Source organism: Thermobia domestica, chromosome 2 (assembly GCF_964235325.1).
Source record: "Thermobia domestica chromosome 2, izTheDome1.hap1.1, whole genome shotgun sequence".
Classification (NCBI taxonomy): domain Eukaryota; kingdom Metazoa; phylum Arthropoda; class Insecta; order Zygentoma; family Lepismatidae; genus Thermobia; species Thermobia domestica.
The window spans coordinates 194446325-194471210 of record NC_137455.1 but is presented as its reverse complement, the minus strand read 5'-3'; the positions used below and the strand labels follow the sequence as shown (position 1 = coordinate 194471210).

The following is a 24886-nucleotide window of genomic DNA, read 5'->3' as shown; positions in this document are numbered from 1 at the left end:
ACTTTTAACTAGTACATTTACCAAATTCATGGTTTTCCATTTAGCCAACCACATGAAGTTTGGTATATTTTGCATCATAGAGAACTACTTACGTCATTTCAAGACGTATACTCTCAGTATGACTGATTTCTTAGTTCTAAATTCAGAATATACTCTATTAAAAGTTTTTTTTTTTTTTTTTAATTTTAAAAATCACATACAATGGAAGCTACTTGTTTAGTTATTTGCCTAAAAAACTAAATGCAATAAACGATAAATAGATGACATCAAGTGAGCAATAATTTTTAGTACTTATTCTAAGAAAGCTCTTACACAAGGAAGAGCTGGTACTGCAATATCTTCTGCCAGGTTGAAGTTTATAGTCAAAAGAAGTCTTTTGATTTCTATTTGACCAAACAGCTTAGTTATTGCGAGATATTGAGAAATTCGATACCAGTTAGTGCAAATGCTAGGATCAGGTGGAAACTTCCCGACTTAGAATTTCTAATCCTGACACCGACATACTTATTATAAAAAAATAGTTTAACGGGTCTCCGTCCATCATATATCTTAACTAATTTAAATTTATAATCTTTATGCCTTGTTTGAAAATTTAGTTTATTATATAGTTTTTTTTTTTTTTTTTTTTTTAATTTCCCATTTACTTGTACAAAAGCACTTCTTCGAATAACAGCTGAAACGTTCTCCATTTTCTGCTCCTTACAACGCGTTAAGAACGTGACGATTTTTGCCCTAAGATTCGCCTACAAAACTTAGTTTGCAAACAGTTAAAACAATCCACAATCTATTCAGAAAATAGTGGTATATGAAAAAGTTAAAATGTGGAAAGAAAAAATTAGTAACGTATTCACGGAGAGGTAAACAAACAAATAGTTAACACTCAATGATCAATAGAACTACTATATAGAAAATAATTTGTGTTTTGACAAACAGGTTAGTCAACAACGATCAGATAAAACACAAAATATATATATGAGATGACGTCAGGGAACACATTTTATTAATCAAGATACATTTTATGGATCCTAGACGCTTTCATTCTCCGATAATTTCGATATGATCCACATAAAAAGATGAATTTTAAATGGAAGAGGGAACATCGCCTGCTCTTGAAGCCGAAGAGCCTTTATCACTAAAATCACTGAGTACTCAAAATTAGTATTCAAAATTAATATTCATAAAGTACCATGTATTAAGATTCTTTGAAGCAGTTATTCATGCACAAGATGATTTGCTAGCTCCTTTGTAAATACGTTTCTCTTCTTACACCTGTAAAAAACATTAATTATTAGTTTTACTTAGTAACAAATGCAAAATTTACCTACTCTGAAACAAAACAATACCATGTACAGATTCTTTTTTGAATTGTTACTTTATAGAAGTTTAATATGAGTTTCAAACTTTGTAGAAGTTTCAACCTAACGGATCTTTTCTAGATGAAGGTCAGAGCGCAGAGACAGAGATCACTGGAAAACAGGGTGGAAAAAAAATCATGATTTTTTTTTAAAAAAATCATTTTTGTTGATTTTTTTTTATTTAAATCGATTTTTTTGATTTAAATCAAATCTTTCTCTCGTATAATACAAGTCACGAACTGAAGAAAAAGCATTAGGAATTAGTATTAAATGCTAATTATGCCATTTAAGTGAAAGTATTGGGGTTGAATTTTGAATTATCCCCAATTGTTAACATATATAAATCCCAAACAATGTTTCTCAGCCCTTTTAAATTATGGCTCTCTTTAAAAGTAAATTATAGACTTTCAGTCAAACAGCTACAGCATCATCCCTATTTATCCTAGGATCATGGTACATACATCACTCTCTTTAGAATAGAACAGCTTTTGAAACGGTAACATTCACATTTCCTTACCATGTCCCTGAAGCGGGTAATTTTGAGAGTAATTGGCATTTTTTTACTCCTTTTTTTTAAAATTTTGATCCCCTCTGGATTTCCCTGTTACCGCACAGATCTCAAAATCAACTGGGAAATACTAAGGGGTGTACTAAACGTGTGTACAAAATTTCAAGCTTCTATCTTGAGTAGTAAGGGTGAGGAAACTATTTAACAATGAGCTAAGAACATTCCCACAATGACCCAGATGACTCGGATGTAATATAAAATTTTTTTCAGACATCCCTATTTATTTTAGGATCATGACTTGTACATTATTCTCTTCAGAATAAATCAAATTTTCAAACGGTACCCTTCCAATGTCTCCATCATGTATCTGGGGCGGGTAAATCACGAAAAAAAGGAATTTTCTGTTAAAAATATCTTCTTTTTTGTTTTTAATTTTTACCTCTGTGGGTCCCTCCTCCTGTTTTAAGGCAGAGATTTGAAAAATACTGAGGGGTGCACTGAGTAAATGTGCAAAATTTCAATTTTGTAGGTGCAAAAGTAAGCCCGCGAAAAATAATATTCCCCAAATACCCCAGATTCCCGTATAAAACAGGATCTCAGGTAACAGTTTCCTGAGACATCCCTATTTATCCTAGGAGCATAGTACGTGCATCATTTTCTTCAGAATAGAACAGCCTTTGAAACAGTACCATTCATATGTCTCCATCTGAGGCGGGAAAATCACGAAAAAACTATTTTTTGTTAAAAATATCCTTTTTTTAACACATTTTTTCCCCTCTGGACCCAGCTGTTTCCACGCAGATATCTGAAAACATCCGAAAATTATTAAGGGGTGCAATGAACGAGTGTGCAAAATTTCAGTCTTCTGAATGCAAAGTGTAACCCGCCAAATAATAATAATAATAATAATACGCATGACAAAAAATATCTTTTTAAATTTATGACGTCATCACACACTATGCCTCAACGTAGAAAGGCGTGAAAACATATGTAACGTGTTCTAAAATGCCTCCTGTCTTGAAGAAAACGAAGCAAAATGCCTTATTCGTACTTTTTTAATTGATTAATGAAGATTCTACCCTATCACCTAAAAATAGGTGATATAATTTAAAAGATTAAGCATTAAGGAAAAAGTACAGCAACGTTTATCAAAATAACACTTTTTTTCACAAAAGTTACTGATATTTGGCAGGGGCCTATTTTTAAATACTCAGAACTTAGCTTGCGACATGAAATACATAAATTTCGCCTAAAGTTATAATAAAAAAAAAAAAAAAAAGGAGATAGGACCCCTCTAAATACGCCCTATTATCTGGGAGCAAACAAACAGACACGCACAAAAAAGACTTTTCATCTTAAATGTCGATGGTTATTTCCCCGTGGGAATAGTTAACGATTTTAAAACCCAAACCCAATGTTACGAAAAGAAGAAAGCAGGATTGCTCCGTTACCTGTTCAAAACGGGATTTTCCCTAATCATCCTCTGCATGATACTGGTTTTCATACTACTGTACATTTGAGTCTCAATGAATTAAAATTATTAACTTCCATAATCGAAATAACAGAACAGAAACGGGATTTTACTTATTTTCACTTTAAATTAATTTATTTTGGAATTCGATTTAAATCAACGATTTTTATTTTAAAAAATCAAGTGATTTAAATCAGACTGATTTAAATCAATCCACCCTGCTGGAAAATAAAACATAATCTCCATTACATGAAGGGAGAAACTAGATAAGTACTTGTCTAAACCCGATATGTTATATTAATCCTTCAGGTACCCACATAATTTGAATACCCAGGTTCTTTCCCCGATAAAGGCGCAATTCTCAGCGTTGACCTACATTAGGGGACAAAAGGAAACAAATTGCATTAAAACACAGGGAGATATGATGGAGAAAAACAGAATTTACTGCATTCGAAACCCGTACGCTTCACACGCATTACACAGAAATATGTTCCATCTGGAACACAATAACACTTCTAGGATATAGCGTCAGGATACACATTAAAAACCAGTATAGTAAAGTTTTGAACACAAATCTAAGTAGTAGTGTGGATCGTATTGTAATATATATGTTTCGCTTCTTTGTTACCACATCAATTTTTAGCTTAGCTATAAATAGCCCAGTTAACTCACATAGCAGAGAGACATTTAAACTAAAATATAAAACTCATGTGGGTTGCAACGAAGCTAGATATTTTTAGAAAACATTAGTTAAGAACAGAAAGAAAGAAAAGAAAACGCATTCCCATACATCACCACGAAGGGGAAGACCACATTAAAATTCAAAGTAATTTTATAACTATAAGCACTTAATTTTGTACTTTTTTTCTAACAGTACTATTGTGTGTTGTTTCTATCTCCGGAAGAATAGAAACAATCTAAATTGATTGGTTACTTAATTTGTATTTATTCCTTTTATCAGCAGCTAGATTATATAGACGAGACCTACAATTTAAAGTAGCATGTGGAACCACTGCAGTGCGTTCGATGCTCTCCCACGACTCGATACCTCGCTTGCCATAAACACGCGTGCTGCTACTACACCAGGAAGAAAGCAAAGTATGATTTATAGTTATCAGCACTACATATTTGTAATAACAAATCACACGTAAATTATCTACATTTATGAAAAATGTAGTATCGAGTTTGAATTTTTTCACTGTTGGCACTGAAATCTTTTGAAATTACAATACTTAAAGTAGCTATAGTTACTAAACTGTGCTCTTGGGTACATGGTTTAAAACTCAACATCTTACTTTGTACGCATAACTGTTATTCATATTTAATTCATTATTCTCACAAAATTTCGATCCTCTCTGGAACCATTCTCAAAATGCAGGGGTAATGCTAGCCTGAATATACTTTCTGAGTACATTACTATATCACTTCAAAACCTGTGAAGGAAAAAGTCGGCATGAAGCTCAGGAGTGGTGAATATAATTTACAGAAGTGTACTGTAGAACACTTTGTGCAGATTTTTCTATTTACAGCTTATGAAGTGATATAACAATGTTATCAAAAAGTAGATTCCTGCTAACATTACGTCTGAGATTCAGGAATGATTCCAGAAAAGAGCGAAATATTGTGAGAATAACGACTTAAACAGGAATCTAGTTGCACAAGGTAAGATTTTATAGTTAAATTATAAATCATTATTAGGGGTTGCTTGAAATTTGGTCAGATGGAGCTGACTATTTGCTATCACTTCAAATTGACAACTAGGAGATAGTACTGATAGTTCTTTTAATTCTCATATGTATATATGGATGTAGGAGTATAGTTTAACTACAACTTTTTTTCGAACGATCCTCCCTATAAGTTTCAAAATATTTACTTATTCCTGAATATATCTTTTAATTCATATGATATACCTCTTGTACGAACTGCTAGTCTTTATGATATATCTGATACATATTTATTTATTTCTAGAAGTAGTGGAGGTTATATTATTATTCAACTCAGTGAAGAAAAACAGAACTTTGGTACACAATTTTTTACAGATGCCAAGAGGTCAAGCAAAGGCTCAAAACTGAACCAGGAAAGAAAAAGCGTATTTCACTCATAACAGCTATTACCAGATTTGTTATATGGATTGAGCATAACTTAAAATTTGTTTTACAAGTATTCATATGAACTTCATCTTATGGTCACTCTGGTTAGAATATTCCTTTTTGAAATGATTATGTACGCATTCTTGTATTTGCATTTCGTCTCATATACTCCAGAATGCACCAAATAATACACGAATTAATCTTTATAACCTATTACAGGGTTCCTACTGATGTGGAGAAATCTATTTACCTGATCTTCGGCAGCAAATTACCTGACTTTCATGACAGGTGTCGGATGATGATGATATATAAATAAGGAATAAATAACGGTAAATATTTATATATTCTATAAAGACAAATAGTATTCAATTGCTCATACGTACACTTCATTTAGCACCCATAAAAATGTGAGCAACGTTCCATACCGTGATCTTTAATTGTTGGCTAAGTTGAAACTGATGTAAAAGTAATGTTAAAAAAATGAGAAAAATATATTTTATAAAATTTCCCTGACTTCCTTGACCACTAGGAACCCTGTACGAGTGTTTTATCAATACTCAAACGGGATCTATAATTGACTGAATCCATAGCTTTTGGTACATTTATTGAATTTAAACGGTAAATTTGCTGAGAATGAGAAAGAAATCCAATTATAGATATACGAGTGACATTATTCTAAGTTGCGTTAAAAATGTCGACGGGTTATTTTCTTCACTTTTCCAAGATACCAGCAAGTAACGTTTTCAGTAAAAGTTAAAATAATCATAATAATAATACAATTGCCTATTGGGATCACATGCTGTGGTCTGAATCAGCTGGTTATTGAGTTCAGTTTAACTTTCCACGATTATGCTCTTGAAGCTAAAGAAGACGGATGATTAACGCAAGTAAATAATGAATGAAAAAATTGCTGAAATGGGATTTTGCGAGGAAACTGGAGTACCCGAGAAAACCCACGGACATGTCTACCATAAACGTACTTGGGCCAGGATTTAATACAGGGACCCTACGTACCAGAGTTAAACGCTCTAACACTGAGCCACCGTGCACACCCCTACTCCTCTCCAGTTATAGGTTATTCAAGGAACGTTCAGTACCTCATATAAGCAGATACACGTGGTAACTGCTTCACTTTATTGGTTCAAGAGCCTTGGAACATCCATGCGGCAGAAGAAAATAGTCCATTGTAAAATAAGCTGTATTTCAATATTTTTGTTGCTTGTAAGGCTCATTACCAGAAATGCAATTTCCTTACAGTTACATAACAGAAACAACACGGTGTCTAAGAACTAAATTGAATTAATGCAATAAAAGAGAATGCGCATGCGCAGAAAGTTGCGTTGACCCACCTCACGCGCGAATCACGGTTTACAGTATGGCTGCGTGCGAGGAATATATAAAACGCCGACAGGCTACAAGCACGTGCTTCTCGAAAGAAGCGCTGACCGATAGCCAATCATCCGATGACTGGCGGAGTAATACCATTCTGTAATGTTTACATCAGGATCAGAAGATTCGTTGAATGAACTTTAGTTAATGAGATTACACCTCTTTCCAGATGAGAAGCAACACAAACGCATGGTACGCGATTTTAAAGATTAACCCCAGTGTAAGCAAAGGCGCGCACTAGCCACTACACCAGCGGGAAGAGCAACTACCCTCTTTTGTACTTCAAAATTTAAAGCAGAAAATTATTTAAAAAGAATTAAACTAACGTAGTCTGATTACGTTTTGCAAATATACGAGATGAATGTGTATGATCGTGTATTACGAACATCTGACCCGCATAAACTCACATAGTGAAATTAAAATTTTACATTATCGAAAAATATGTCCAATCTACTTACAGATATAAAATTCTTCTCTTACACAATGTAAAGTCTTGAGGTCTCCATCAATACATTCTTTTAGTAAATTACTGTTTTGTGCTAGATTTTAATTCAACCAAATAATCAATCATTCCCCACGGAACTGAATCTACATGTATGAAGGTCATTTATATATATAGAAATATATCCATTATAAGAACACAAGAATAATGAAACAAGAGCAAAGCATTTTGTCATTCGTTGGTGGATGGAATTTCCAGGATAGATTCTCCACTCATAATAAAAGTAATCCTTGCATGTATATGAGAACATTTTAAGTTTACGGTCATAGTCGGTTGTTGTTACTTTGAACGAGTACTGTTGTGCAGGGCACCAAAAACAGCGTACTTCATATGTGCATTTTATATGTAACAATAAATAAATAAAATTATACACTCAGTACTAATTGTAGGGGAAAAAATCACATTCAAGGAAATCAAAATAAGTACACCAGGTAAACAGACGAACTATCCTATCAACTACTCATGAGTGAAAAGTGGACGGGATCGGATATTACACACATGAATGTTTATATATATATATATATATAAGGGTTACAAAAGTGCAGGAGATATTGAAGCATATACGTATGCAAAGTCTCTACGATGGTTTAGTGTTACCAAATAAACGTTTGAAATGCCAAAGCACAGATTTTTTAAAATAACCGGAAGCAATTACTGCATTTTTAGTTGATTGTCGGACGTGGATATATCATTTCAATTGAGTGTTTCATTGTCGCTTTACAAACACAGTTTCATAGTTAACATTTACGACTGACATTATACAAAATTACGATTTTTTAACTATATTTCGATTATATAGCTGCCTATGATGGCATGAAACAAGCTAGCGTACCCACTTAATACTGATAAGCCATTAGTTGAGATTTTAACTTTATTACATTACTACGATTTCATCATTAAAATAGTATTAATATATGCAACTCAAGTGTTCCTTACATCTAGATCTACCCGTAATTTCGTTTTTATAATTTATAATATACCAGAGCCCCACGCACCGTAGGTGAGGGCTCTACCACTAAGTCACTGTGGCCTCTATACTTTTGGGCTGGAGCTAAATTATAGCAAAACTTAAGTTTCCGTGCAAGGACTTATACAGATTTCCTACAATTCACCTATAGGTATTGACTTAATTTAGCTTCGTGTAGTTAAAATACCTATTAAGTGAGATACGGATGAATTGTTTAGTAACACGTGCATAATAAGAGTTCCTTTGGAACGACCGAGCGTACAAAGTAGAACAGTATATGCAAATAATTAGAAAGTAAAGTAGAATGAAATAATTGTTGATCGATGCTTTAATATATATTGTAAACAACTCAAACATAGAAAGTCTCGAAACATTCGGGATACAAGATAAGACCGTTCATAGTTGAACTACATTTGAAACAGATTACTGAATTCGTAAAAAGAGTTGTGATTATGGACTGTCGTTACTATTCCGTAAGTGATTATATATCCTTGCACATGCAAACTAACCAGAGCAAGTTAATCAATGTATATCAGAGTGCCCACTTCTCGTGCGTGGATGCTTGGTTTGAACCCAGCTCGCGTCAAGTGGGCTTAGTGGTAGTCAAACACCGTGTGGGTAAGTTTTGTCGGGTTTCTCCTACTTTCATCATAGCAGTATTTCGTTTGTGAACATGATTAGCGTCTTCCTTAGCCTCAGATTATTATCGTGGGCGGTACACTTTAAAACAAATCAATGTAGAGTATCAATACCAAGAACAGTTTTAAATAAAAGCAAAATAGCCAAAACTGGTGGTATGGTCCAGTAATTCCACTCTCCTCGAGCTGAAAAAGTTGGTAGAAATGGCCTATATTGTAAGGATTTATCCTGCATGATGGTCTGCGTACCCACCTAGTGCACTGATTTAAAACCTCCGTCGTGATTCGCACTACAATAGGTCATACTGTTCATGAACTTGGTTTGCAAGAGGTGGAATACAAAAATTTAAAAAATGGTATGCTAACAGGGTTGGTAAAAACCATGGTTTTTATTAAAAAAAAAAAAAAAAAAGTTTTTTTTTTTTTTTTGTTTAAACCAGGTTTTTATGGTTTAAATGATTTGCTCTATATATTCATATCATATATGGACAGAAATAAGTTTGTTTCGCCTTGATGTTATTATGCAACAACCGGGTTATGCTGGAAGGGGTCACATAAGCTTAAAGCGGAATAAAAACCGCTTCTCGAGTTACATCCGAGAAAAATTGTCCTCCATTTGCAGGGTGGCCACTCATTTGGAATTTCAAAATTCCCTGACTTTTCCAGAAATTTTCCCGGTTTTCCAGAAAATTTCTAGAGAGATCTAAAATTGGTATATATAGGAACCTTGGGCAACTCAGGGACACGAACCCCTAAATTCCAGTAAAATTATTGCTTTTAATTATTCTTTTGTGATTCCAGGCCCCAGGGCATTTGTCCCCTATTCCCCCTCCCCTGTCGCCGGCCCTTCAAAAACGTAAACCATTATTAAACACAAATCATGTGAGTTATACGGCAAAGAAGTCCATGTGTTAAGAAAAAGAATTACTCGAAAACATGGTATTTTGATCCAGGCCCATAGCTAGGAAATGGCCAATGGAGGTGGAGCCCGCACCCTGCGACAATCCTCAACTCCCTTGACTGAAATTTTCATTTCTTTTTTAAACAAATATATGTTTAAAAAATAAGTAGTCAATAATTCTTAAATTTATTTTCTTGGAAAAACATCATTACAGAATTTACATAAAATCGGTTTAAAATTGCAAAATTCAAATCAAGAAACTGTTCTACTCATTATCTACTTATTATTCGTTAATTTGCAATCAAATATTTCTCCGGATTTAACAACAAATATACAATACCTTCACCAGGTGTGCTTATTAGCAACCTCTGTCATATTGCAGTACAAGGTTATGCTATCGTTCTTTGACGTCACAAATGAATGGAGAGGACAATTATGGAGCTACCTGTATTAAGAAGTAGCGGACTTCGGTCTAGAAAGCCGGCATTAACAACTTTAGGTAGACCCGGGTCCCAAAGGTTTTGTCGTGCCAGCAGTGGCGTGCGGTGGTTATGCAACCGGGGAACAGGTCGACATAGATGGGAAATATTGTGTAACAAAACAACGGAACTGAAGTAAATGAGCACTATTAAAATGTGCTTTTAAGAAATCAGAGAAATTTGTTTGAAGCTGATTTTTTTTTTTTTTTTTTTTTTTTTTTTTTTTAGAACAATAGTACATGCAGTAGCGGAATTGGGTGTAAAAACTAGGGGGAGGGGAATGCCATTACTTCAAATTGGTGGTCAAAAGGTCAAATATCTGTAAAAAAAAGCATGGCCAATTAATCGTGTAGCGCAAAAAGTACTGCCGCCACTGAGTACAAATGCATGTGGAATCCCCACAGTTTTTGATTCCACATAGAAATACACGCATTAACCAAAATTCCACACATTTTGTGGAATTCGACACACATTCGGAACTCTTCCGGCAGAAATACTCAACTATCGTTCAGCCTTTATATTAATCTCGTGACCACCAAAACGGGATGCAGGGGCGAAGCCCCGAGCGAATTCTGGAAATCAAGCAGCCATCGAACTAAACAAGTGTGTTAATTACAAAATGGTCCCGATTTCGCTCCAGCTCAATTCATGGGCAGCACTAAATGATAAAAGAATATGAAGAAAGTATGCGCAGCCCAAACCAGCAGAGCTAGATAAACGAAACCTGGAAGGAAGGAGAAATCTGGGGGCGAAGCCCCCAGCGACCAAAGCTATTTTGTATATAAATAAACCGGCTAAACGGCTAGGAATACAGCAGAACGTAAATTTTCTCCCGAGTAAAAATTCCATGTTTTTCATCAAAATTCCCTGACTTTTCCAGAATTAAAAAAATCCCTGACTTTTCCCGGTTTTCCAGGTGAGTGGCCACCCTGATTTGAACTCAGAACCAGGACTAATTGGCCACAAATGCGATACGTCTGCCGACTCACTCACGAAGGAATCCTGATTTAAAAAAAAAAAAAAAAAAAAAAAAGTTGTACTGATTTTTACATGCTTCTTAATATAACTGTCAAGAGTCATTTCAGAAGGGCAAAAAGATAAACAGTTGCACAAGTGCACAAGTGAAACCATTACACAGAATTACATATGAATAATTTCAAAGTACTACGGAGTACAGAAGAACTAATTTAGTACAAGTTAGTTAACAACGACTTTTATTGGTCCAAATTAAAGAAATACACCGACTTAATCTGTATACCAATAAGAAAAGTGAATAAAGATACGAATTATTTGAGTCCACTTTGGCTCAAACTCATTTATACATAGATAGATACCAAAGATACTTATTTCACTAAATGCCTCTTGTGGGGTCTGTATGACCCCCTCCCCCACACACACAAAAAAAATACGGCATTTTCGACGTATTTTATCCATAGTAAACATTGGAACGAAACAATATTTAGAATTTTTCTTCGATTGCAATTACATAACAATAATAACAACTACAAAAAATCACAAAATAAACATTTATAAACGTGTAAAAAAAAAGTTGCTTTTGTAGTATAATCTTTTTGAGTAATGAATGGGGAATTTAGGTCTGAATATAATACGAATAATACACGGGAGTAAAACGTGATAACCCACAAATGTGTGTTCATCAAGATTTTACAAACACACTTTTACGAACATATTTTGTTTTTTGGTTTAAACCAGTTTTTTTTTTTTTTTTTTTTTTTTTTTTTTTGAAAAAACCAGCTGGTTTAAACCATCCAACCTTGTATGCTAAACATACAAAAGTGTTAACTATTTAAACTATTTAGAATGAGAGGGCACACCAAATCTAGCGTCCTTTCACACTTTTGCAAGGAATAGTAAATGTAGCTGCAAGAAACATACGGTATAATACTATATATGATAACTATATCGGCGGGCACTAAGTTTAAGAATAGCAGAATTTGTAAAACTCATAGGTAATATTCAATACTTAGTACATAACGAGGAAGGCATGGTGGATTGGCGGTATAGCTCTGGTGCGCCAAATCTATTTCGATGTGGTGGACAGCACCGTGTCCGTGGGTTTTCTCCGGGTTATTTCGGTTACTTCCATATTGCCATTCCATACACTGTTTTCTAATTATACGTCTCCTTTAGCCCAAAGGGCATAAACATGCGACGTAAAATTAAAACGTTCATTTCCGTGTATAAACACTAAACACAATATGCGTACAAACTAATGTGCCCTAGAAATGACTATGCGCTATCCTAGTACCTAATATCTTACTATATTCAATTATTTCACTATAGTATCTTAAAAACTGTTTCTTAGGTAGGATTTACATTCATGGGTGAAGATTCACTTTACGACAATTTTTCCTTATAGGCATAAACACGCGTTCGAAAGTATGCGACAAAAGCGATCGTGGAAACAGCACACGCTAACTTGTGCTAGGTGGCCTGCGGGGTAACAAAAAACTGCATCTGCAGGAAGTAGGCGCGCCAACGACGGGAAATGCACATAATCAAAGACAGCGCAAAAAACACTTGATATCGCCTAGAATCTCATAGGCTAGAGTACCTGTACTGGTTTCACACTAGTAGCTCCAATGTTGTAAAGTAAAACTACAAGTTTCCTACATCGATTAGAATCGATTTTAGTTGAGCGTCCCTTTGAGCAGCGAGGCTATATGAGACGTGGACCTGCAATTTAACGTGTACTCCGAACCACATGAGCTCGCGCGGAAATCGAACTCGGGTCTCCCACACCAAAAGCGCGTACGCTAACCGCTTAGTCACGAGGGAGCTCTAAGTTTCCTACATCGTTACAGAAATACTTCGCAGATGGTATTAGTTTGTTACACAGTCGTCTTTGATATGCACGCAATCATTTTAATCCCAGTTGTAATTGTTTCACACTTGTAAACACGAAATACTGGTTTCCTACATTCTGAAAACTTCCTCCCATAGTGGAATTTAGTATACTATACAATCCTGTCATATGTACTCATTCATTTTATCCATACAACTACCGTTCATGACGGACTATCCTTAATCTGTTCCAATAATTATAAACTCATATTGTATAAACCATAACAAATATTATTGCAAGAACCATCTGTTTTTACTACCCTCACTCATTCGCATAACCACCATTGTTAATGCGCCTACTCTATTTGGACGCATCTCCGTGCGGGACCACCAGTTTCGCCCTGGACTGACTGCTCGGTTAGATAGCATTCGTGCTTTTTAGTGGTTATCTAGCACAAGATGGTTTGTGTTTTGCACCTTAGTTTTTGTCATACATCCGAACGCCATATTTGTTAACAGTTTAGAGATGGGGGCAAAAACTGGCAATCGATGTTTGAGTAGTTATGAAAATTTTAACTAATTACTCCTAGTTTACCGAACTTGAACTTTATAGTGACTTATGTGGGAAAAGAAAGTGAACTCTTCGTAACGAAGACAGAAAACAACGTGCCTGCGGGGCTCTAACACGCCTTGACTCACTAACGCTCGCTCGGCAATACTATGTGAATTAAATATTGGTAACTTTACCTAATTTATCGTATGGAACCATAAAACGACCGAATCTGAGTAGAGTATCGCAAAAAAGTAGGTGAAAAGCTGGCCCTTCCATCGCTAAACAAGGCCCCGTATTTATTTGCAAATAGTAATTTTCTATTACAAATCATAAACGTTTCCACGCATCTATTTTAGAAGGTAATTGAACCTAACGTAGGCTAATGTAACGTAATGTAATGTAATATAATCTAACCAACGGAACCAAATGTAGTACATTTTGGTATTTATTTTCGAGTATGTTTTGCAGAAGCACGCACAAAACACAGGAGAAATGGATGATACAAGTACTTAGATGTAACATAACGTAACCTAAACTAATGTAAGGCTACGTGAATTAACCTAATATTAGTGGAAATCAGCAAAATTCTATCATTTTCTGGAAAATTATGCTGGACCCCTACACTAACATAACATACACCTAACCTAACCTAATGCGAACAGAAATTACCAAAATTGTAACATTTTCGAATGTTATATGGTCTCGCGATACAGCACAAATGCCGAAACATTTTTCGTCCTAATCTAAGCTAACCTTAAAATGTAAATTGACAGAACAGTCTGCTCAAGTAATGCCGATTGCATATCATGTTACCATGCACAATGTTTTGTAAGAGTAGGGAATTGTTCAAATATTTTTTGTTAGATTTTCAAGAATATTTTCTATTGCTCTCTATAAACTTGTGCGAGTGTCCTAGACACGAATGTTTGGGATAATTTTGGAACTAGGGGGCCAAAATCGGGTAAAATCACCATGCTTACAGGAGAAATGAGTTGATGTTACGTAAGTGTAATTACTAACATAACATAACCTAACCGAACCTAGCCTAGCCTAAACCATCAAAAACACAGAAAATATAGGAAGAAAGTAGGAATTCTGATAAAATCACCACGTAAAAATTATTGCGGATAATTTATGTATTTATCCACTATCCTCATTTAAGAGTATGAACCCTACCCGTCGCTGACGCGCCTGCACCCTACGGAGAAACACCCTCGCTTTGCTCGGGGTTTGAGGTTAGACTCGGTTAGATAGCATTCGTGCTTTTTAGTTGGTTCGTGGCTCCAATAAACATGTGAAAATTTGCTAGAACTGTCTGCTCGAGTAATGCCCCAAATACCCTATTCTAACCTGACCTAAACTAACCTACCCAAACCACAAAATAATACAGAAAAGATCCCCCAGTTCCAAAAACATACCGAATGTTTAATTCTTAAACGATTTTATTCTTAAAACAATAACAGGCAATTCATGTTAATAAGTAACTACTTTTCTAAGACATGCATATTAACTTTTACACACTACACAACAGTAAATTTCTAAGAGCCCTGGTCACATTTCTTGGTAGATCCAGTTACATAAATAATTTCAAAAAATGTTTAGAAAAAAATTATAACTATCAAAATTAGAACTACACCTGAACATAAACTATACAGCGTGGTTTGCAACATGCTTCACTCTGTCTCGACAAATAATTTTTCGAAAAAAGAACTGAAAATTAAATTCACACCCAATACAGACAATAAACAATGGCGTTCAATTATAAATTTTCCGCTGAAACCATGCCGAAACTTATCTCTATCATACAACAAATTTCATTGGCTTAAGTTATAATGACGTCATATACGAAATACTATCCACACCTTGATAGTTTCTTGTCTCTTTCTTCTCTTTGGGTGTGGATCCAGCCACTTCCATTTTTTAAATGTACTTCTGGACCCTTCTGCAAAACATTTATCTAAGTAAATGCATATAAAAGACAACCGGTGATACTATTTTTCACCATCGGGGTATTTTTACAAATTTTATAGAAGCTGTAATTTATAAGCGGAGGGCTACTACCATGATAACATGACTAGTGCTATTCAAACTTGTATTATTGCCAAAAGTCACTTGTTTTGACCATCTTTGCTGACGTGCGTGCTTCCTTCTGACGCACACACTAGCTAACGCTCGGGTTCCCTCTTCGCCCTGCGCTTAGATAATATTCGTGCTTTCCAGTGGCCACCTAGTACAGGTTGGTTTTTGTGTTTAGCGGTATAGTTTTTATACTATACATCCGGACTCCATATTTATACGAAAAAGAATTGTAGTTTTTCAAAACTGCTTTTGATGGAATTTTATTTGTGCGATGTGAGATATTTTCATGTTGTTAAGCCCAAATCATGTAGGAAAGTATAAGAAGGAAATTAGTGAAAACATAATTTTTCAAAAATTATTTTAAGTGGTGCACCAAAACTAAACCTGCACGATCAGAAGATAAAGTAGCACAACATACCTCATCAGTTGCTTTATTTTCACCTTCTCCCACCTGATGTCGCTTTAATCGTAATCTTACGAACTTCTTTCCCGTAATAGAGCGGGCTCTAAACAATAGAAATCTCTAAAGATCGTTCACAACACGGAAAATGACATGCGATCTGATGTTATACACGTTGAGATTTTGACTCTAGGACAAATCGTAAGAGGTTTCCTAGGATCTATCCTATAGTGTATAACTGGCCCTAGGCGGGTAATACACTACGAGATAAATCCTAGGAAATATCTTACGATTTATCTTCGGAAAACTGTTACGACATATCTCGTAGGAAATTCTGCCCTTTTGTGTCATACACGTGAAGAGTTTTCCTGTCTGACCGAATGAGTTTTTTCAATATTATGAAATAGTTGTATTTCATAAAGGTACACAATTGATGAATTCCTAGGGCTAACTACATTATGCTGATATTAATGCCAGACGCTATATTGTTAAATTGCATACCTGTAAATAATAATAATAACAAAAAAAGATAAAAATCAGAAGGTGCTGGTGCACTTTTGGCGCACCATATTTTAGAAGATTTACAATCAAAATTCAACACTTTCCATGAAAAGACATATTTATATATAAAAAAAATCTGTAAGCAATATAATTAGCTTGAAAGTAATACCCTTGTATTTTATGTTTAGAAGTATAGGGTTACTAGTGTGAAATCATTATAGGTATTTTACGACGGATAAAATAAGTGAGGGACAATGTTTAGCAGAAGGGGTCCAGCTATTTTTTTCTAAGAAATGTTACAATTACGGCAGTTTCTGTTGACATTATTTTAGTTTGGGTTAGTTCCGGTTAGGTTAGGTTATGTCAGGCATAAAAGTGGATGTGAAAAGGTAAGTGGACGCGTGATGTCACGCCGTCCTCCGTGCCTCTCTTTGATCATTGTAATTTTCTTAGAAAGTGGGAGACGCCACGGATATTTTCAGGAAGCGGGGGGACGGCTTCCCGCTCACTTTTACCCCTGGGTTATTGTTGCAGTATATTAGTATACGGGTCCAGCTACATTATGTTAGTATAATTTTCAAAAAGATGATACAATTTCGCTTATTTCTATCAATATTAGGTTAGTTTAATTAAGGTCAGATTTGGTTATGTTAAGTCTAAGTATTTGTATCTTCCGTTTCTCTTGTAAATTTTGTATTTTTCACGTATTCTGGACTTCTTCTGTGAAACATTTACCTAAGTGAGTACATATGAAAGGTGACCAGTGATAGTATTTTCCACCACCGGGGTATTTCTACAAAGTTTACAGAAGCTGTAATTTTAAGCGGAGGGCTACTACGATGATACCATGATAGTATATAAAAAAAACATATATCCGACTTTTCTTGCTTTAATCAGACGTTTTGTACTGTTATTAATCTGGGATAATTAAAAAAAATAATTGGGTATAGATTGATTATATGCTCGCAAACTGGAGTACCGTGGATATGATTACATGGTATCCTATTATAAGATTACAACTATTTTATTACGGAATTCACACGCAGCATTTCAGAAGCTATTTCTTAAGATAGAATTTGCTTTCATGCGTGCAGGTTAAAGGTAGAAATGCGCATCCAGACACATGCCACATATACGAAAGTGAAAAAAAAAATCGAGAATGCTATTTAACAGAACCAGGGCAGGAACATAAAATGGGGCCCACGCGAGAGTACGACCGTAGGGAGCAGGCACGTCATCGATGGTGGTTATACTGCAAGGAACACAAGAATAAGAATAGTGCAACAAACCCTTCACATCTTATCAATTGAACTGTTTTCTAAATGATTTAATATACCGGTAATCTATTAAATTCCAAATGCTTGCAGAAAGTTAGAAAAATATGCTAATATTATAGCTATTCATGCGTAGGTCTGAACTACATCAGCACGCAGTTTCGCTTTCTTTGTTTTCTTAGTTTTAGTCACTTGTTTTGGATTGCCACCTATCAACAAGTATATAAAACATGATTCAATACCTCTATGATCGTGTAAAAGTTGTTTCAAGATTCTCGTTCAAGTGTCTTGAACAATATTCCTTTAAACGTGTAAATTTGAGGTATTGAATGGTCTTGTTCAAGCTTTCTTGGATCGTCTATAAAGACGCTCATTCAACAATATTCATAATTCAACAATATTAACTTTATGTATATGAACAGGCAATAATAATATCAGAGAAGACTTTCAACTAACTAGCTTCAAGGATTATACGGAACCTCATTGATAAGGACTTTCATTCAGAGTTGGATTTTTGAGACAGGAAATTCAACTTATCTTAAGCATAACGAACAAAGTGTAATAGGGAATACAGTATTAAGGATGCCTAAAATTACCTAGAACCCTAGAACTGGGTAAAAATTCTAATCAGCCATCTTTGTCAAGGTATATTAAGGGCCGTATGCATAGTTATTCTGCGGGTTACTTAGGGGCTACGTACGGGACACGTGATAATTTGCGTTGCAGAGTTCTCCCGCAGGGTCAAACAAGCCCACAACCTTCCCGTAAGTCAAGGAGATGGCTAGGGGTGCTTCAACGCACCCTTTGCTAGCCCGTAGCAGTTTCTGTTGTTATATAAAATGCATATGCTCCGTGCTGACAAAATATTTGAGTATGTTAATGAGTTTACCGAATTCGTTGAGCTGATTAAGCGATAATAAATGACATATTGATGGCAACCAATTTAAAAATATATACCAATTCCTGAAAGAAGATTGCAGGATATTTTGCTTCCGCTCGTACAAATATTGAATACAAGGTCAAAGAATGGACTAACAACTTCTATCTGAAATAAAATAAGCGAGAGATATTTGTTGTTACAGTATTGGTACTGAAGTAGATTTTAGATTAGATTGTAGATTAGCTTCAGAATTGATTTTAGGGGTCCAGTGGTGATTTCAAGGATCGGCCGGGGGGGGGGGAGGGGAGAAATTTCTCCCCGAGAACCATGACATTCCCTCAGGACCACATAGCCTATCGTGCTCAATGTGAATTCTCAGTATTTTCGTTACTAATACATTTCATCCGCAGAATATTGAAATCGCAAAAAAAAAAAAAAAAAAAAAAACTGGAATCATCACTGATGGGAAAAATTGACTCAATAGTTACACATATTTAATCGTGACAATGTTATTCTAATGTGTTTTACATCCTTCTCCCTGTTGGTGTTTTCCTACATTTCTCAGTTAGTATAGGTGAAGTTGAGGAGCGCTAACATCCCTTTTTTTCACTAATGATCTAACGTCTTCTGCATTCTTGGTTTCTTACCTGACCACCAGCTGCGTACACATTTATAATATGCTTGCAAACTTATATATTATAAATAAATAAGTGCGAAAAACCATGCCCAACACAGGATAAGTTTGCATTTGTTCCGATTCCAAGCTGGGCACAATTTGAGGCATAACGCATGATTTTGTCCGCGGAAGCAGGCACATTACTGTTGGTGATATGCGTATAAGGAAGAGGAAGTGGAAATCATCGAACTCCTGTTTATCGACGCGCTGTAATTGCTCAAAGTATGCATCGGTTCACGTGATTATGGAAACAATGTTAAGAAGTATGGCTCATAATTATGCAATTATAATGCAAAACTAGGTTCTAGTGACCACCTACTACAGACAGATGCATATTTTTTATACTAATTTGATCATTATTCGAGTAAACAGTTTTATCAAATTTTTACACATTTTCAGGTTAGGTTAGAGCTTTGTATTTCTTTTAGCAAAGTATGTCTATATGAAGAGCTCCATTACTACTTGCAGATTAACTTCAGGAGGGCTCAGTATAAATACAGTGTGGGCGTATAACATAAAAACTACAGTACATAAGATACGAATCAATTTGTGCTATGTGGCTAAAAGCACGAATGCTACCTAACTGAGTTATGGTAGGAGCGCATCATGCGGCTCCAAGTGATAGTGAGCGGGTGCGTCCATAGGGAGCAGGCGCGTCAGCGATGGGGGTATACGTATATACGAGGATAGTGAAAGAGCACACTTACACATACAATACTTTCATTATCACTTAAATCATTTCAATATGCTGCCATTGATGGTAATTACTTATATTTACTCTTTCATTCCTTCACGAAAAATGTAGGGGTCACATCGTATTTTACCTATAAATTTTCTATTTCGTAAAAGTGTCTGCTCGACTGAACCCCTAATTCGTTTACACAACATCGCAAACTCGCCCGTTCCCTACGGACGGACTTCGACTGTAGCCCTCCAGCTTCACGTTGGCATTAAACCGTAGTAGATGCAAAAATTGCTTGTAATAAGCAGCTTGCAAAGTTTGGTGCGTGGTTTTGAGACGTCTGGCTTTCACTATATGTATGTATGTCTTATGCAATTGTACGCAATTAGATGATAACACTAGGAATAAGTAGATAAGAAGTTTTACGCTATTTGCATGGAATATCCCCCCAAAAATACTGTATTTATAGACATAACTTTTATGCCCTCCTAAGGTTAACTTTTACTGGCAAATTGTTTAGAAAATACATTCACAAAAATACTATGGGTTGATTTTGTCCAAAAAAATTACAGTGTACATGTAATTTATTTCTAGTGGGATCTCTATTGTAAAGCTACAGCCTTACACGTTTTCTAGCTACATATCCATATTTCTTTTTGCGAGTTAATAGACTTTACCTGAAAATTAAAAAAGAAATGTATTGCTAATCTACACCGATATTTTTCCGCTTTTCTATATCACTTTATAACTATTTTCAAGTTAACAGACTTTATCTGAAAATTTAAAAAAAAAAAAAAAAAAAGAACTGTATTCCTAATCTACACCATTATTTTTCCGCCTTGGCAAGAACAAAGTTCAGAACATTTATTTCATTTTTTTGATATAGCATACGTTGTATCCATGCAGTTGCTGCTTCGATGTTAATTCTTTATCATAGTAGAATTGAGTTTCGGAGTTCTACCTTCAACTTTTTTTTGACAAAATTTTAGCCTCGCTCGAGGTGTACTAGACCAATCAGCTCTCAGTGTTAACCGTACCTGAGGGATCACTTTGGAAGCTTTATGCATTGCACAGTCAAGGGGAAGGTTGAGGAAGCCCACAGGTACGGTTCGTCTAGGGGACCCCTACGTGGTCGACTATGCATATGGCCCTAAACTAACCATCTTTGTCATCAGAACATGTTTCCGTTTTAATGGACCAGGATGCTATTGAACTCCAAAATTGTATCTTTCCTTGGAAATTATGTAATTTTGTCACCGTAATTTCGTCACCAAAATATTAGCATGTAGATAATTTCGTCACAAAAAATTTTGACAGTAATTTCGTCACCGAGACCGAAAATGACCAGTGTAATGAATGAACTAGAAAAAAGTTTTTGAAATTGCTTAGATTATTAAAGAGTTACATATATGTGAGATAAGGGAAAAACTTTCCGGTAATTCTATCACAGCAGTGACGACGCCAGCTTTAAGTTCTCAGGGTGGCAAAGGAGGGGCAGATACATTTTCGGGGGGGCGGCTATTTGCCATACCAAAAATGACATATTACGTTTGACTTATTTTACATTACATTGTGCATTTCGTTGTTTTCATATTAGACCTATATGATTATAAATTAAACTTATTTCAAGTAAAATTTGTAACTGACAAATAAGTAACGTCTGCACATGAAATATTTTTCGATGAAACTTTTGAAGCCTGAATGTAAATTGAATTACTTTCGCGTATGCTACAAGTAACACATGCGTCTAGCACTATATGCAACGTATCTCTCTCTCTCTCTCTCTCTCTCTCTCTCTCTCTATATATATATATATATATATATATATAGAGAGAGAGAGAGAGAGAGAGAGAGAAAGAAAGAGAGAGAGAGAGAACTTGCGAGGAGCTGCTGAAAATGTAATAGTCCAATCCAGAAGGAGTGTAGGTACTAGGTAGAAAAGTGAAACGTAGTTTAGAAAACATATCTCTGTATGTATATACAAATTCAAATTTTCATATTAATACTGAAATTCTTATTGTTTCTCAGGCCTCTGAAGTGATTATGTGTGCCCAAACATAATTTTACGAACATCCAGATCCTAACTGTTATAACATGTTTGTTCCACCAAGGGAAGTCACTGAAGTAAATTAATTAGGAAATCAGTGAAACACGACGGGACTCTCCTCTGTTATAGGCCCTATACAGTGGTGAAGAAGTAAGTGGCTTAGTATAAGCGTGGCGATTTCTCAACAAATTATGCTTTACCATAGTGATTAAAAGCAATGACTCTTCCCGAAATCATGAATGCAATTAGTGACATTATTCTTGAAAATTGCAGCATTTTAGCTAGTGGTGGATATAGCCCGGGGCCGGAGGGCCTAGACCACCCCAGTTTTTGAGTGACGTAAGCTATTATTTATATGGTTTTTAAAGTGTATAGTAAACTCACGATATACCTATTATAGTCTGAGGTCTGGCTGCACCCCGCTTTCTCAGTTCTGGGCATTTCTTTGGAACTCGTTGGTAGCATAATTCAGAATGGTTTGGGTATACGCAAGTTCTCGGCATAATGGGTTCCCAAAAAAACTGTCAGGAGAATAAAAGAGTGACGGTATTAAGAGAGGTCTTCTTCCAATTTGACCGTATTAATGCTGATCAATTTCGCTCACGAATAGTAACCATGGACGAAATATGGTTCTACCACTATGATCCTGAAACGAAACAACAGTCAATGGAGTAGTAGCACTCATTTCTCCCTCGCCCCAAGAAGTTCAAGACACAGAAGTAGGTTGAGAAACTGTTTGCAACATTCTTCTGGGATAAGTATGGAGTCGTGCTCGCTCACTACCTTCGCTACGGTCAGATATTTAATCCAGAATCTCTGCATTACTTACAAAACTGAAAGAAAAATTCGAAGTTCAACGCCGTGGAACATGAAAAGAATGGAATTCTGTTCCTTCAGGAGAATACACCTGTCCATCAAGCCCCTGCGAACACAACTGACATTGCATAATCTAGGACTTCAATGTCTAAATCATCATTCTTATTCCGCAGATTTAGTTCCGTCTAACTATTACGTGTACTTATTTTCCAAACTTAAATAACACTTGAAAGGACGACATTTTAGATCTGATAGGGTAATGCTACGAACAGTGGTGTGAGGAAATCTTCAGATTTTTTAACTTTTCTGCAAAAACTGGAGCACTGTACAAGGTAGTATATTGACTCCGGGGAAAGTGTAGAAGAAGTAAAACTTCACCATTCCACGTGCACTCCTGGGTTGGGCTACGAATTTTTCAGCAGTTCCTAGTCAATATGGTAGACGTCACGTCAGTACTTTGAAACAAAATAAGTAAGGGAGCACTAGTATAAACCAATTACTAACTAAAGGCCAGTACTCTGACAATACGTTTTAATGGGAATCAATTTAATTCCATAAATTTATTATTATCATTTGCAGGAAGGGAAAACACAACTCTTTTTATCCAATTAAAAAAAATAAGCCCTGGTAGTTGCAAACTAAGCTGTTATAAGCACACCCTCTGAATATTGAAAGCCGAGAATACTGTTTCATAAAAAAGAAATATAGAACGTTTAAATAAAACAAAATATGAAACTGAAAACTTCAAACCTGGATAAATACAAACAAGTTACGTAACTGGTTTTACCTTTCTTTTGTTCCCTTCGAAGTTGATCCAATGAGAAGAAAACAAGTCGACCAAATCTAGTATTGTTCGCTAGGCACAATACTTAAAAATCATAAGAAAGAAGTACTGTATAACCAAAATTTACTTCAAAAGCGCTAAATTAGAAAACAGAAGTATGCGTACATGCCCAGACGCTCAAAGAAGAAAGCTTGAGGACTAATCTGCCACATAGTAAATGCATGGAAAGTAGACTACAATTTGACGATGAGATTGGTTATGATACTGATATAAAATACTACATGTAGAATGTTCAAAGATTGTAGGAGTCTGGGGGGGGCAGTCTAGGTGGCAGTCAGGGGGGCAGAAGTATCTACTAGGGGGGCGCTCGTTCCCATTGCCCCCCTCTAGCGTCGTCACTGTATCACAAAAATATTAATTAGCATTTAGGAAATTTTGTCATGGTTAGTTTTCACTTTTGCTCAAAGTAGCTTACCTTACCTTAATCAAAGTTGGAAAACAATTCAGTTGGTGTTGGACTCTTGAATATAGAAGTTTCGGATACTCGACGCAAGAACAAACACTATTAGAAGAACATAATGCCAGATGTTAAACGCACAGGCAAAATAGCCCCTAATGGGTTGGTATATCACCATTAACAAATATTAGGTTTTGCGAATATCAAAATTTCAGTACAGAAAATAGCAAACAAAATACAACTTCTTATAATACAATAAGTGTTTTACATGTTCATTTTCTACTATGCATAACATTACAGGAAACACAAAGCAAAAAATATTTCAAACTTTTAATTTCAGTGTTATACGCTAAACACAATGACTGAACTGTTTTTGCAGAGTCTGAAACACTCTTTTAGTTTTCTTTTTTGGTTTTTGACCCACAGCATTTTGATGAAGCACAGTTGGAACTTTTGCTTTATCTTGTTGAATTCCATGAACAAACTTCCAAATAGTTGTGTGGGACATTCCCATCAGATGGTGAAACTTTTCGTTCCACGATTTACAAATATTATTTGTCGCAGGAATGTTGTTCAGGGTGCCTTGGTGTCTGGGAGATATAGAGGGAACATATTGTGTAGACGAATATTTC

General features: G+C 35.5%; 1 long non-coding RNA gene across 1 annotated transcript; it reads right to left on the bottom strand.

The window, feature by feature from the left end:
* Nucleotides 1-1062: 1062 nt before the first annotated feature.
* LOC145679788 (uncharacterized) lies at nt 1063-15536 on the bottom strand. Its single transcript, XR_014130536.1, has 2 exons — nt 15295-15536; nt 1063-1269 (listed from the first exon to the last, which is right to left on the bottom strand). It is a non-coding gene; the product is annotated as an uncharacterized LOC145679788 (long non-coding RNA).
* Between the last annotated feature and the right edge of the window lie 9350 nt (nt 15537-24886).